The sequence below is a fragment of the Musca vetustissima genome, unplaced genomic scaffold, assembly GCF_032173495.1.
Source record: "Musca vetustissima isolate MV318-11 ecotype Yass unplaced genomic scaffold, APGP_CSIRO_Mvet_v1 utg94993, whole genome shotgun sequence".
In the NCBI taxonomy this organism is placed as follows: domain Eukaryota; kingdom Metazoa; phylum Arthropoda; class Insecta; order Diptera; family Muscidae; genus Musca; species Musca vetustissima.
Window position 1 is genome coordinate 1 of NW_026886920.1, and position 13,087 is coordinate 13,087.

Below are 13,087 nucleotides of genomic sequence, written 5' to 3' on the forward strand. Positions count from 1 at the left end.
TTATTCAAGGCGTGGATTTTTTAAAGAATATCTTTTTCAATGGTTATTCAAGGCGTGGATTTTTTAAAGAATATCTTTTTCAATGGTTATTCAAGGCGTGGATTTTTTAAAGAATATCTTTTTCAATGGTTATTCAAGGCGTGGATTTTTTAAAGATTTTTTCAAGGGTTATTCAAGGCGTGGATTTTTTAAAGATTTTTTCAAGGGTTATTCAAGGCGTGGATTTTTTAAAGATTTTTTCAAGGGTTATTCAAGGCGTGGATTTTTTAAAGAATATTTTTTCAATGGTTATTCAAGGCGTGGATTTTTTAAAGAATATTTTTTCAAGGCTCAATATAGTCGTGGATTTTTAAAGAATATGGTTATTCAAGGCGTGGATTTTATTAAGGATATTAAAAGGCGTGGGTTTTTCAAGGCGTAGATTTTTTCAAGGATCTTATAGGACGTGGGTTATTCAAGGCGTGGATTTTTTAAAGAATATATTTTTCAATGGTTATTCAAGGCGTGGATTTTTTAAAGAATATTTTTTTTGTATTTGTTGATATATTTAACTGCAATGGTTGTCAGTCAGTACATTCTAAAAGGTCAATTGTTGTTGTCTATTTACTTGTTAAAATAACAACAACGTCAGTAAACAAATGATTATATTTTTGGTTATCCGGCTGATAAGATTTGTGTCTCTATATCAAAGGTAAATATTGGCCGAAATGCTGCTGTGTGCATCCAATGAAATTTTGGCATCTTGATGATACAAAAATTTGTATAAAAGCAGATTCCGAAATCGTATAGGCATTGTTTTTAAAATTAACTTTTAAAGAACAAACCAACAACAACAAAAGTTAAACAAAATGCCTTGCAAAGGATGTGGTAATGGTGAGTACAAAAAGGATAATTTTATTATAAATACTAATACATTAGCAAATTCTATTACATCAGAATTCGTCAACAGTCCTTATATTTGTATTTGGTATTTTCCCTTTTTAATTATACCCTACACAACTATGTTGTCAGGGTATTATAGCTTTGTGCAGCCCCAAATGTTTGTAACGCCGCGAAATATTGGTCCTAGACCCACCTTTAAGTATACCGATCGTCATATCTCGACTAGCTGAGTCGATCTAGACATGTGTGTCCGTCCGTCCGTCCGTCCGTCTGTCCATTATAATTTGTAAACACGATACAGGCCACAGTTATGGACCAATCTTCACGAAATTTTGCATGTAGGTTGGGTTCGCGCCAATGAAGTTTTTGGAAAAGATCGGTTAATATTTAGGGGATGAAATGGACCAAATACTAAATTTTTGTCGGTTTTTCTGGTCGCTCCAGAGGCCGCAATTATGGCCCAAACACCGCGAATTTTTGCATGGAGAAGGGGATCGGGCCAGAGAATAAGCATGCATGTTTTGATAAAGATCGGTCAATATTTAGCGGGTCAAATGGACCCTGACTTTTGTGTGAAAAATGACAAAATTTGTATTCTATGGCATATATATTTACTCCTGGAGGATGTAGACCCCAGGAGTTGATAGCATATCCAAGAGGAGTGGTTGGCCTTTAAATTGATACCAAATATAGTGATGTATCTACTCAGATGTGGGAGTTACAGTCAAATATTTACAGGTGCTTACGTATTCAGATATTATTTAGTAACCCATTACCACATTAGAGGGCGAAATATCGCGCTGATGGCTTTGAAATTTTTCATGAAGTTCCAGTTATGGTCAAGAACAACGCCTACAATTTTCGGTGATGATCAGATTAAAATTTTGGGATGAAATGGACTGAAAACATAATTTTTTGTGTGTTTTCGAGTAGAGTATAATCCGAAAATCAAAGCACAACCCACCGTGAAGGTAATCTGGACAATTAAATAGAAGGATTGTACTGAATATTCGAAAAAAGTAAGGAAGAGGTGTTGTTAACCTCTAATCGGACAATAGGGGGCAAATATCACGAAATATTACTCAGACTCGGAATAAACATCCTCAGAAAGTTAGAGTTCGTGGTAGTTGTGTAGGGTATCGCATGGTCGGCCCCGTCCGACTATACTGCTCCGCTCACTCGTTTTTATTTATTCCCTTTTTATTTCAGACTGCAAATGCACTCCCGAGAAATGCGGCGACAAGTGCGACTGCCCCAAGCCATGCAAATGTATGTGTAAGGATTCGGAACATGCCAAACATGGACATGGCTCAACCTGTCATTAGAGGTGGAATTGTGCACAAGGACTTTCAATAATCATACGATAATGGGACATCATAAATCGGGAGGAGTTAAGACAGGCGAAACCCTTATATATAACGGCAATTATGTACTATATAAATATAATAAATATTAACCATGCATACGTATAACAATTTTGGAGATATTTTTGGATGGCAGATATCGATATTATTCAGTAGGTTCCAATGTTGACAGAGCTCTGTCAATCATTTTACAAAACGACTTTTATGTTCTACTGTCGAACATATGAACATGCTACAAAATTTGGAAAGATACATTGATTCCGAATGTATTAATCCGATTCAAAGGCACTTGTGTCCAAAACAAAACCTTTGTTAGGCATAGAATAAATATGGTGAATTCATTTACGTATTATTTTAGTCTAAAATGCAACACATCTTATAGACATCGTTTATTATAGCCTCTCAAAAATATTTGTAGAAAATATGGGACTTGCGAAAGCCTCTTGAAAAAATGGATTACTTTGTTTGGGTGAAGAAATGTTACAAAAAATCCATAAAATAATTGCTGCCAGCGTTTTTTTTATCCTTTGAGAAAACGAAATACCAAATTACAGATACTCAGAGTGGAAAAATTCGGCTCGGGTGGCACTCTATACCGAAATACATCGATATCGAAACATGACCGTCTGTATGTTGTAATCACACTATCTTCTAAACAAATTGAGATAAATCGCCACAATTTTGCATATAGTCGTCTTTTGTCTGCAGGTATGTAAAGTCCGAAGATGCTGTATCGGTTTACGTTTAGGCATAGCTCCCATATAAGGGTACACCCCAATTTTCGGTTGTGTGCGCTATTCAAGTGAATTCGCTGAAATTTGGTACAATGGGTTATTATTGGGTACCATATAACGCATAGGTGCCTTATTTGGCCCAAGGACGAATCCTATTGAAATTGGTTAAAATCGGTTCAGATTTAGATATAGGTTCCATATATATTTTCGTCCGATTTAATGTAAATGGTGTACCAAAGACCCTATATATATTTAGATGTGCGCGAAATTTGGCATAGCGTACTGAATAAAGTCTAGAATGATGTGTGTTAAGCTTCCTGAAAATTGGTTCAGATTTAGATATAGCTATCATATATATTTTCCGATTTTATGTAAATTGTGCACTGAAGACCTGATATTTCCGATTGGCACACAATTTTGTGAAATCTACTGATGTTAGTATAGAGTAACGTATATCAAGATATTTGAAATCGGTTTAGATCTAAATATAAACATATATTTTCGTCCGATTGACACAACAAGTTTCGTTGAAATCCCTTATACACTTTCTTCCGATTTTAGGTAAATGGTATACCAAACTCCTAATGTTTGTCCGATTGACACGAACTTTTGCACAAATTGTCAAATTGAGCCTAGAATGGCTTTTTTGCTTTTTGTTGAAATTGGTGCGGATGCATACATAGCTTCCATATACATTTTCGACCGACTTCGTGTTAATTGTGCACCAAATAATCAACGGGTGTCTGATTACCACATAGCGTGTGTCAAGTTTAAGTTATTTATTTATTTAAGTTCGTTCAATTTTATGTCATTGTTTCTACGAAAAGGAGACGTCTGTTAGGATACATATGACGAATATACCCAAAGTGGTGAAGGGTATCATATAGTCGGCCCCGTCAGACTTTACTATTTTCCTTACTGGTTTATATTAAAATACTTATCTGATTTGATCCCGTTTTGGGTTTGGTTCTAAGACCCTGTTGTAATCATATTACCTGCGGAGGATATCAAGATAAAAAACTACAACGTAAGGTTCGAAAATTAAATATATTGTCCCGCATAGCACCCATATAATGATACCTACCGATTTTCGGTATTTCGTGACGATTGGTCCATAACTATGGCCTGTATCGTGTTTACAAATTATAAAAGACAAACGGAGGAACACACATGTCAGCTAGTCGAGATATGAAGATCGGTATTTCGCGGCGTTACAAACTCTTGGGCCTGCACAAAGCTATAATACCCTGACATCATAGTTGTGTAGGGTAAAACAATCGTTCCTGTTTTATAGATACATTTTTTTACTAATATCATTGAAAAATCATTTCAAATATTTGAAATTGCCACCAGTTACAAGTCTCTGGAGCAGGTCTAGTGATCGAAATTGAGCATTTTGGTCACATTAGCAAAACAGAAGTGAATTTTTATTATCAAATAAATAAATTTAATAACATATGTGGGTTTTTGCTGTTTTATTATTATTTAAAAAATATTTAATTCATTTTACAAAACCAAAAGAATCCAAACAAACATTTATTGTCAATTCAAAACATCATTCCGAAATCCGTCATCAAATGGTCGTACTTCCCATTTCATCTCTCCTCTACATTATTCCTTGGGGGAAGTTTTGCAAGAGCAATGACAGTCCTGGTTGCAGGGACATTTATCGCAGCACTTCTGGGTAGTGCATTTGCAATCTGTAGAAAAAATAATTATTTATATTAAAATAATATTTTGAAAATTGTTTTACACCTAACTTACCATTACCACATCCTTTGCAAGGCATTTTGTTGTTGAGATATTTTTTAGTAAACGATTTTAATAAAACTTTGCTTTAACAATTGCTTGATATTATCAAACTATGATTGATAACCACAACTCCTATGGTATCATCTTATATAGGCTGTGTTTTGTGCAATTGCTTCACATATCTTCAAATGGTATCGTGTGCAAATGCATTGTTTCTTAACGTTGTGAATATTCGATAAAAAGAGTTTAACATCTTTATCGTGTGCAGTGCTTGGTATGAATTTTTTGCACACCACAGTATAAACAAATACTTAGGTTTCATTTGGAATTAATAAGCCATTCATCATATTATAACATTAATGCTGATAATCTAATTTATTTTTGAAAAATGACAATATAATTGGTATCAATTTATAGGTCAAACACTCCTCTTGGATATACTATCAACTTCTCGGTTCTATGTCCTTCAGGAGTAAATATATACGCTATAGAAGAGCTATATTCGACGTATGCCAATTTCAGAAATTTATCATATCGTTTCACTTCACCCCTTTGTACCAAAAAAGTGCATAAAACATATGAATTTCATATAAAACCGAATGAAAGAGTCCGATTTACGTGACCTAGATTAAGTGCGAAAAAAATATAGGTCCATAAATATAATCCACGATTTTAACTTATTAAACTCAGACTCCAAATTCATGGTAAAAAGTAATCTCTTATTTTAGAACTAAATATTTCTTCTCAAACTCTATTTATTCAATGATGTTCTTTTATATTTTTTTTAATAAAAATTTGCTCTAATCCCCTTATCTATGTTTACAAAAGCAATACAAAGCAAAACAACAAAAACATTAAATAAATAAATATAAGTATTTGTATAAGTGTGTAATTGAGTGTGAATCAACAATTTTAGCAACCGAGTGCGATAAAAGGTTACTCAATTCAAAAAACATTAATCAGAGACGTAAAAAAGAGATCGTTAGCTGGTGAGTGCAAAACATTCAGATAATCGAAAGTGTTGCAGTTCTTCACCACTCGCTAAACAGTGAACACCGTGTGGAAAAATAAACTAAATTCAGAACAAAAGAAAAGAAAACGCAATGAAATTTTCACAACTTCTGGCAATGCAGAATGCAAGTGCACACGTCACGCCACTTTTGGAATATATCTGGAAAATTCACAACGAATTGGGTTGACTATATAAGAGACGGCCGTTGAAGTTGTCGATATCAATCAAAGTTTGAAAATATCAAACGCAAGTTACAAAAACATAAAAGTTTTCTTTTTCTAAAAAGTGAATTTCTATCAACAACAACAAAATGCCTTGCAAAGGATGCGGTAATGGTAAGATACAAGTGGGAAAATAAATTATGAAGAGTGAGTGGTGTAATGAAGTATTTTTTCCATAGGTTGCAAATGCACTGCTCAAAAGTGCGGCGATAGTTGTCCCTGTGATCAACACTGCCATTGCCCATGCAAAACTGGTTCCAAGGATGATTGCTGTAAGAAGTGATTGAGTATTGCGTGGCTTCAAAATGAATTTTGTATTGATTGAATGGTGATTTGGAAATAATAAATTTTGTATGACATAAAATATGTGGAAAAAAATAATTTGAATTATTTTTTTTATTGAAAAGTCGGGGTAATTGAAATCATTATTTAACATGAACAAGTAATAAATAATTCTGAATAAATCATGTAAGGAAATCCCAATGAGCTTTTAGGATATAGTAAGGACAGACATTTACAAAATGTAATGTTAATCCGCCAAATAACGCCATTGGTGGAACTTTTATATTAAATTGACCGAAAATATATGTATATGTGTGGGGACTATATCAGAACGGACATATGGTAAAATATAAATAAATATAAAAAAAAATATAAAAAATAAATATAAAAAAAAATGTTCTCCACATGGACCTCTATTTGGGGAATATTAACATTAAGGTTAACATAAATATTTGTATCATATCTTTTACTCATAAACTAATTTTCAAGAATGTCAAATTAATAATAGTGCAGTTATTCCGGCAATGTTTATCTATGTTTACAAACAGAGAGCAAATTCTACAACAGTTCTCCTAAATTCTCGTAGACTCAAAAGATAACATTAACAAGAGAGCGTAACTTATACACGGTTTTCATAAGGAGCATTGCAGATTTAATATCCATCCATAGTATGGAGGGTATATTAATTTTGTCTTTCCGTTTGTAACTCATCGAAATATTCATTTCCGATTCTATAAAGTATATATATTCTGTATCAGCGGGGGGGTTTAATCGTATTTTCCTCCGAATTGGCAGTAATTTTGTATCTTGAGTTCGTAATAGGGTGCCCCCAATTTTCGGTATGTCGGGGTTCTTGAGCGCGTTTTTCAACCAAATTCGCTGCAATTTGGTATTTGGTAGTCGTATATGATAACAAATATCCCTACCAAAAATTATTATTATTCACCCTCTTTTTGGGGTAGTCCCCATATAACCCCCTTTTTAAACCCTGTAATCACTCCAGCCTCTAAACGAATTGAGATAGATCGTCAAAATTTTGCATAGAGTCGTCTTTTGTCTGCAGGCAGGTCAAGTTCGAAGATGGGCTTTATCGGGCCACGTTTAGGCATAGCTCCCATATAAGGGTACCCCAAAATGTCGGTATTTTGGGGTTCTTGGGCGTGTTTTCAACCGAATTCGTTGAAATTTGGTATATTGGGTTCTTATTGGGTAACAAATATCTCCACTAAAAATTATATATGTCGGTATTTTTGTACCACCAAATGTCGGTATTTTTAGTTTCTTGAGCGCGCTTTTCCCTATATTTTCATTTGTATTACTTGTTAGTATATCTATGTTGGAGGGTATTCAAAGTTCGGCCCGGCCGAACTTAACGCTTTTCCACTTGTTTAGATAAAAATAGTTACCTGATTTGTTCCGCGTTTTGGGTTTGGTTCTAAGACTATGTTGTAATCACTTCACCTGCGGAGGATATCGAGATAAATTACAAAGAAAGTAAGTTTCAATAATGAACCATAGCCCGCATTTAGGCCTAACCCCTGTGTGGGATGTTCCAGAAGGAGTGGACCAATATTCCCATCTTCGAACTTGAACTAAGTTTGGAAGAAATGATAAGAAACGGATTTGGTTCAAAGAAATATGGGGTCTAGAACCAATATTTCGATGAGGCACATTTTCACCTTATACACCCTTTTTTTCTGAAATTTGTATTATGGTTTACATAATCGGTTTCTAGAAAAGTATAGGTCCACTTTTTGGTATGTTCCCTATTTTTCATTTCTAGTACCGGTCAGTATATCTATGGTGGAGGGTATCCAAAGTTCGGCCCGCCGAACTTAACGCTTTTTCACTTGTTTTTTAACATAGTTTGTGGTTAAAAATAGGCGATTTTCCAATTTTTTTTTAAGTTCGTCCATTTTGTTGATTCTTGTGCGAAGTCAATAATCCTACTTCATACGAGAGCCAGACATGTAGTCTTTCTAACACCGTTGATATTTTCCGATTTCGATGTTCCAGTGAGTAGTTATTCGATACCTTACAAAATTAACTTGGACATGAAATGACTAATATTTTGAGAAACACACACACGCTAATTCGGTCTATTCGATATGGACTCATTTATAAGAAATGCTCACATGCAGTTGTCGACTTTTCCTAAGGATTTTTATGCCAATATTGTCATGACTCCATAGAAAAGTGTTTGGTTCTTATTGCTTTCTAAAGAAAATGTTAATAAACAATCACTGGTGGTTCAAATTGTAGCTAGACCAACCTGCCTTCTTCTGACAAGTTTTAAAGTACAGAACTGTAATGTTAGAGCTGAAGCCGAGGTTTAAAACTCCGGAATTTTTGGATTTATTGATCTGTCGTTGCAAACCTTTCATGATATTGACCTCCAAAGTTTATTTACGTGGATTGTGTGCCTACTTTAATGTAAACCAGTAAGGAAAGAAGTAAAGTCGGACTGGGCCTACTATATGATACCCTTCACCACTTTGGGTATATTCTACATATGTATTCTTACAATTGCATGTCAATGTTCCCTCGAAGGAACGTACTCATATCTTTCTGCAACCTATAATAAATTTAATTTCATTCGGGTAGATTTAGACCATGGGACACTTTGGTAAACCATTTCCATTAAATTGGTCGAAAATATATATGGGAGCTATATCGAAAGATATATAGGTACTTTGGTGCACCATTTTCCGTAAATCGGACGAAAATATATATGGAAGCTATATCTAAATCTGAACCGATTTTTCTCAATTTCTATAGGCCAAATATGGTTCCTATACCAATTTTCATCCAATTTGGATCATAAATGCGACCTGTACTTTGTTTATAATTTAACATGGCCAGGCAGATGGACGGACATGCATAAATCGACATAAAAAGTGATTCTATGCATATTCTCAAAAGGAACCATGTGTCATCTCGTTTCCTTTTGCCTGTTATGCACAAAGACATAATATACTGTACCACAGAGTGGTGAAGGGTATAAAAAGGGTGCTACAGCTTTTTTCAATATAACAGTCACAACTTTTAGGTAATATTAATTTTGAGAGGTTTGTGTAGGGTACCAAATGTCAACATAGTTTATATTATCTTATCTTATTTTAGAGAAGTTTATCGTAGAATGCTTTGTTTATATTAATTGCCGGCTTTCCTAACTCAACAATAATTCTTATCAATGTTTACTAACGGCAACAAAACTGCAACAACAATATGAGTGAGAATCAACAGTGTTATCAATCGAGTTGAATAAAATTGGAGACGCAAAAAGCAGATTGTTCGCTAGAGAATGCAAAGAATTCCACACGGCGTTGCAGTTCCACAATATCCGCTAAAGAGTGCACACGATTAAGAAGTTCAGAAAAAAACTAAGAAAATAAAAATTTCAAAATTATTTCAAGGAAAATGCAAGTGCACCCGACACCATTGGAGTACATCTGGAAAATCCACAACGCTGCAATAGGTTGAGTATAAAAGAGACAGCCATTGAAGTTGTGGATATTAATCAAAGTTTGAAAATATCAAACAAAGTTTTTCTCTCTACACAAAAAGTGAAATTATATTAACAACAACAACAAAATGCCTTGCAAAGGATGTGGTAATGGTAAGTTACAAATGGGAAAATATATTTAAAGGAGGACGATTTTTATAACAATAAAATCTATCTTCCATAGGTTGCAAATGCACTGCCCAAAAGTGCGGCGACAGTTGTCCCTGTGACCAGCACTGTCATTGCCCCTGCAAATCGGGTTCCAAGGATGAATGCTGCAAGTGAATAAATGGACTACTTTTGACTGGACCAACAACAAGTGTTATCTTTTAAATGATTTGTTTCTTAATTTACATTTAATTTGAAAATTTTGAAATAATACAATTTTAATGTAAATGTGCACGTATTTGTTTTTGTAATTTTCTTGTCATATAAATAAAATTCAGTTTTCTTCATTACATCTCCCCTTTTTGTTATTATTGTTTCACATTTTTGTACTCTTTGATATGTCCACTTTTCAATTATTTAAGACCATAATATCCTGTAATATCCTTTTTAGGCAACTTTATGAAGTTTTACGTTATGTTCTCCTTTGTTGCTATTTCATCGTTTTCTCTGTTGGAAATTTATGTCTAATACCCTCTACGTTTTTTACTGGGTGTTGTCCTGTTTCCTCATTTTCGTATATACACAAACATTTACATACTTTTGCTTGCTGTTAAATATGGATGGGGACAAGAAGCATAAGGTCGAAGGATTTTTTTCTCAGAGTTCCATGGTAAATTGAGGAGTACATGTTGGAGCCTACGAAGTGCTACTGCAGTTGATATACCAAACATTAACATCAACAAAACTCTTCTATAAGCCTTAATGTTGGCAAAAAGATGGGATGCAACGAAAAAAATGGAAGATGATGTGGTAGTTGATGGACAGATGCGTAGGGAAGGGTTCTTTAAAAATATTGGTGTGGATTTTTTGAAGAATATTTTTCAGGGTTAAACAAGGTGTGGATTTTTTAAATAATATTTTTAGGGACCATATACAAGGCGTGGATTTGTATACCCTTCATCACACTGTGGTACAGGGTATTATGTCTTTGTGCATATGTTTGTAACAGGCAAAAGGAAACAAGATAGACACATGGTTCCTTTTGAGTATATGCATAGAATCACTTAAGTCGATTTATGCATGTCCGTCCGTCTGTCTGTACAAGTTAAATTGTAAACAAAGTACAGGTCGCATTTATGATCCGAATTGGATGAAATTTATCATAGGTAATTTATTTGGCCCAAGGACGAACCCTATTGAAATTGGCAAAAATCGGTTCAGATTTAGATATATTTCCCATATATATTTTCGTCCGATTTAATGTAAATGGTGTACCAAATTCCCTAAATATCTTTCGATTTGCACGAAATTTGGTACATCGTACTAAATTAGGTCTAGAATGATGTGTGTTAAGTTTCCTGGAAATCGGTCCAGATTTAGATATATTTCCCATATATATTTTCGTCCGATTTAATGTCAATGGTGTACCAAAGCCCCTATATATCTTTGGATTTGCACGAAATTTGGCATAGCGTAATGGATTAGTTGTAGAATGAAGTGAGTTAAGTTTCCTGAAAATCGGTCCAGATTTAGATACTTACTTACTTAGCTGGTTTGTTACAGAACAGTTGTTCCATAAGCCGAGCTTATAAAAGAATTCCAAGCGCGTCGGTCTTGTGCGCAAATCCACCAATTTGAAAGACCACGTTCCAAGATGTTGTTTTCTACTTAGTCTTTCCATAATTCGTGGCCTTCCCCTTCTACGGGAATCATCAGTAGGCTCGTTTTTTTATGCCTTTTGAGCTGGGGCACCGTAGTCGCTGCAGCTCAATTCAACTGACTATGTCGATGTCCGCGTATAAATTGTAAAGCTCGTGGTTCATTCGACGCCGATATTCACCGTCGACGCAGATCGGCCCGTAGATCTTTCGGAGAATTTTTCTTTCAAACACCCCAAGAGTTGCCTCGTCTGCTTGCGCAAGTACCCATGCTTCTGATCCGTATAATAGCACGGGTAGTATCAGCATCTTGTAAAGTGTGAGTTTGGTCTGGCGGGAGGGGGCCTTGTTTATAAACTGCTTACTTAGACCATAGTAGCATATGTTTGACATCACAATCCTTCTCCGAATTTCAAAACTGATGTCATTCGTTTTGTTTATGGCGGTATCAAGGTATATAAAATATTTGACTACCTCGAAGCTGTCGTTCTCAAGTTCCACAGTTGGTCCGAGTCTACTGGACGTCTTGCGTGTTGATACCATCAGCTTGGTCTTCTCGCCGTTTACTGCCAGACCCACTTTGGCAGACTCCTTCTCAATTTGTTCAAAGGCTGCGGCTGTTACCGCACGCAATGTTCGACCCATTATGTCGATGTCATCGGCGTAGGTGAGTAACATGTGTTGTTTGGTGTACAGAGTGCCATTTCTGTTCACCTTTGCGACTCGTAAGGTCATCCAGCAGGATGTTAAAAAGATCACAGGACAAACTGTCACCTTGTCTGAATCCTCGTTCGGTATTGAAGGGCTCCAATAGGTCCTTCCTATTTTAACTGCTGACTTTGTGCCACTTAAAGTTATCCTCCATAGCCGTATTAATTTTGCAGGAATGCCGAACGTAGTCATGGCTTTAAACACCTCTGAACGGATAGGGCTGTCGAATGCGGCTTTATAGTCGACAAATAGGTGGTATGTTGCGATGTGTTTTTCGTGAGCCTTTTCCAGGATTTGGCGCAGAGTGAAAATCTGGTCAATGGTGGATTTGCCAGGTCTGAAGCCGCATTGGTATGGTCCAATGATGTCATTGACCATTGGCTTCAATCGTTCACACAGCACACTGGATAGCATTTTATATGCGATGGAAAGGAGACGTATTCCTCTATAGGTGGCACATATCGTTTCTTCTCTTTTTTTGTGCACGGGACATAGGATGCTGAGGTTCCAATCATTGGGCATGCATTCATCTAGCCAAATTGTACTAATCAGCTGGTGCATGATCGTGATCAGCATCTGGCCACAAGTCTTGAATAGTTCGGCTGGTAACCCATCGGCTCCTGCTGCTTTGTTGTTTTTGAGCCGATTAATTGCTTTTATGACCTCATCTTGGCTAGGTGGTATACACTCTATACTGTCATCTATTATTGGTTCTGTGGTATCCTCTTCACCGCTACTATTTGATACCAGAAGTTTTTCAAAATGCTTCTTCCAGATCCTCAACACGCTGTCTGTATCTGTCACCAGGTTTCCTTCTTCATCTCTACAGAAGGATGTGCCTGTACCAAAGCCTTCGGT

At 35.6% G+C, this 13,087-nt stretch overlaps 1 long non-coding RNA gene across 1 annotated transcript; it reads left to right on the forward strand.

Annotated features, from left to right (window-relative positions):
• The first annotated feature begins 5,997 nt into the window (after window positions 1-5,997).
• LOC133334389 (uncharacterized) lies at window positions 5,998-10,033 on the forward strand. The gene is made up of 2 exons (XR_009754491.1): window positions 5,998-6,079; window positions 9,937-10,033. It is a non-coding gene; the product is annotated as an uncharacterized LOC133334389 (long non-coding RNA).
• The last annotated feature ends 3,054 nt before the right edge of the window (window positions 10,034-13,087 follow it).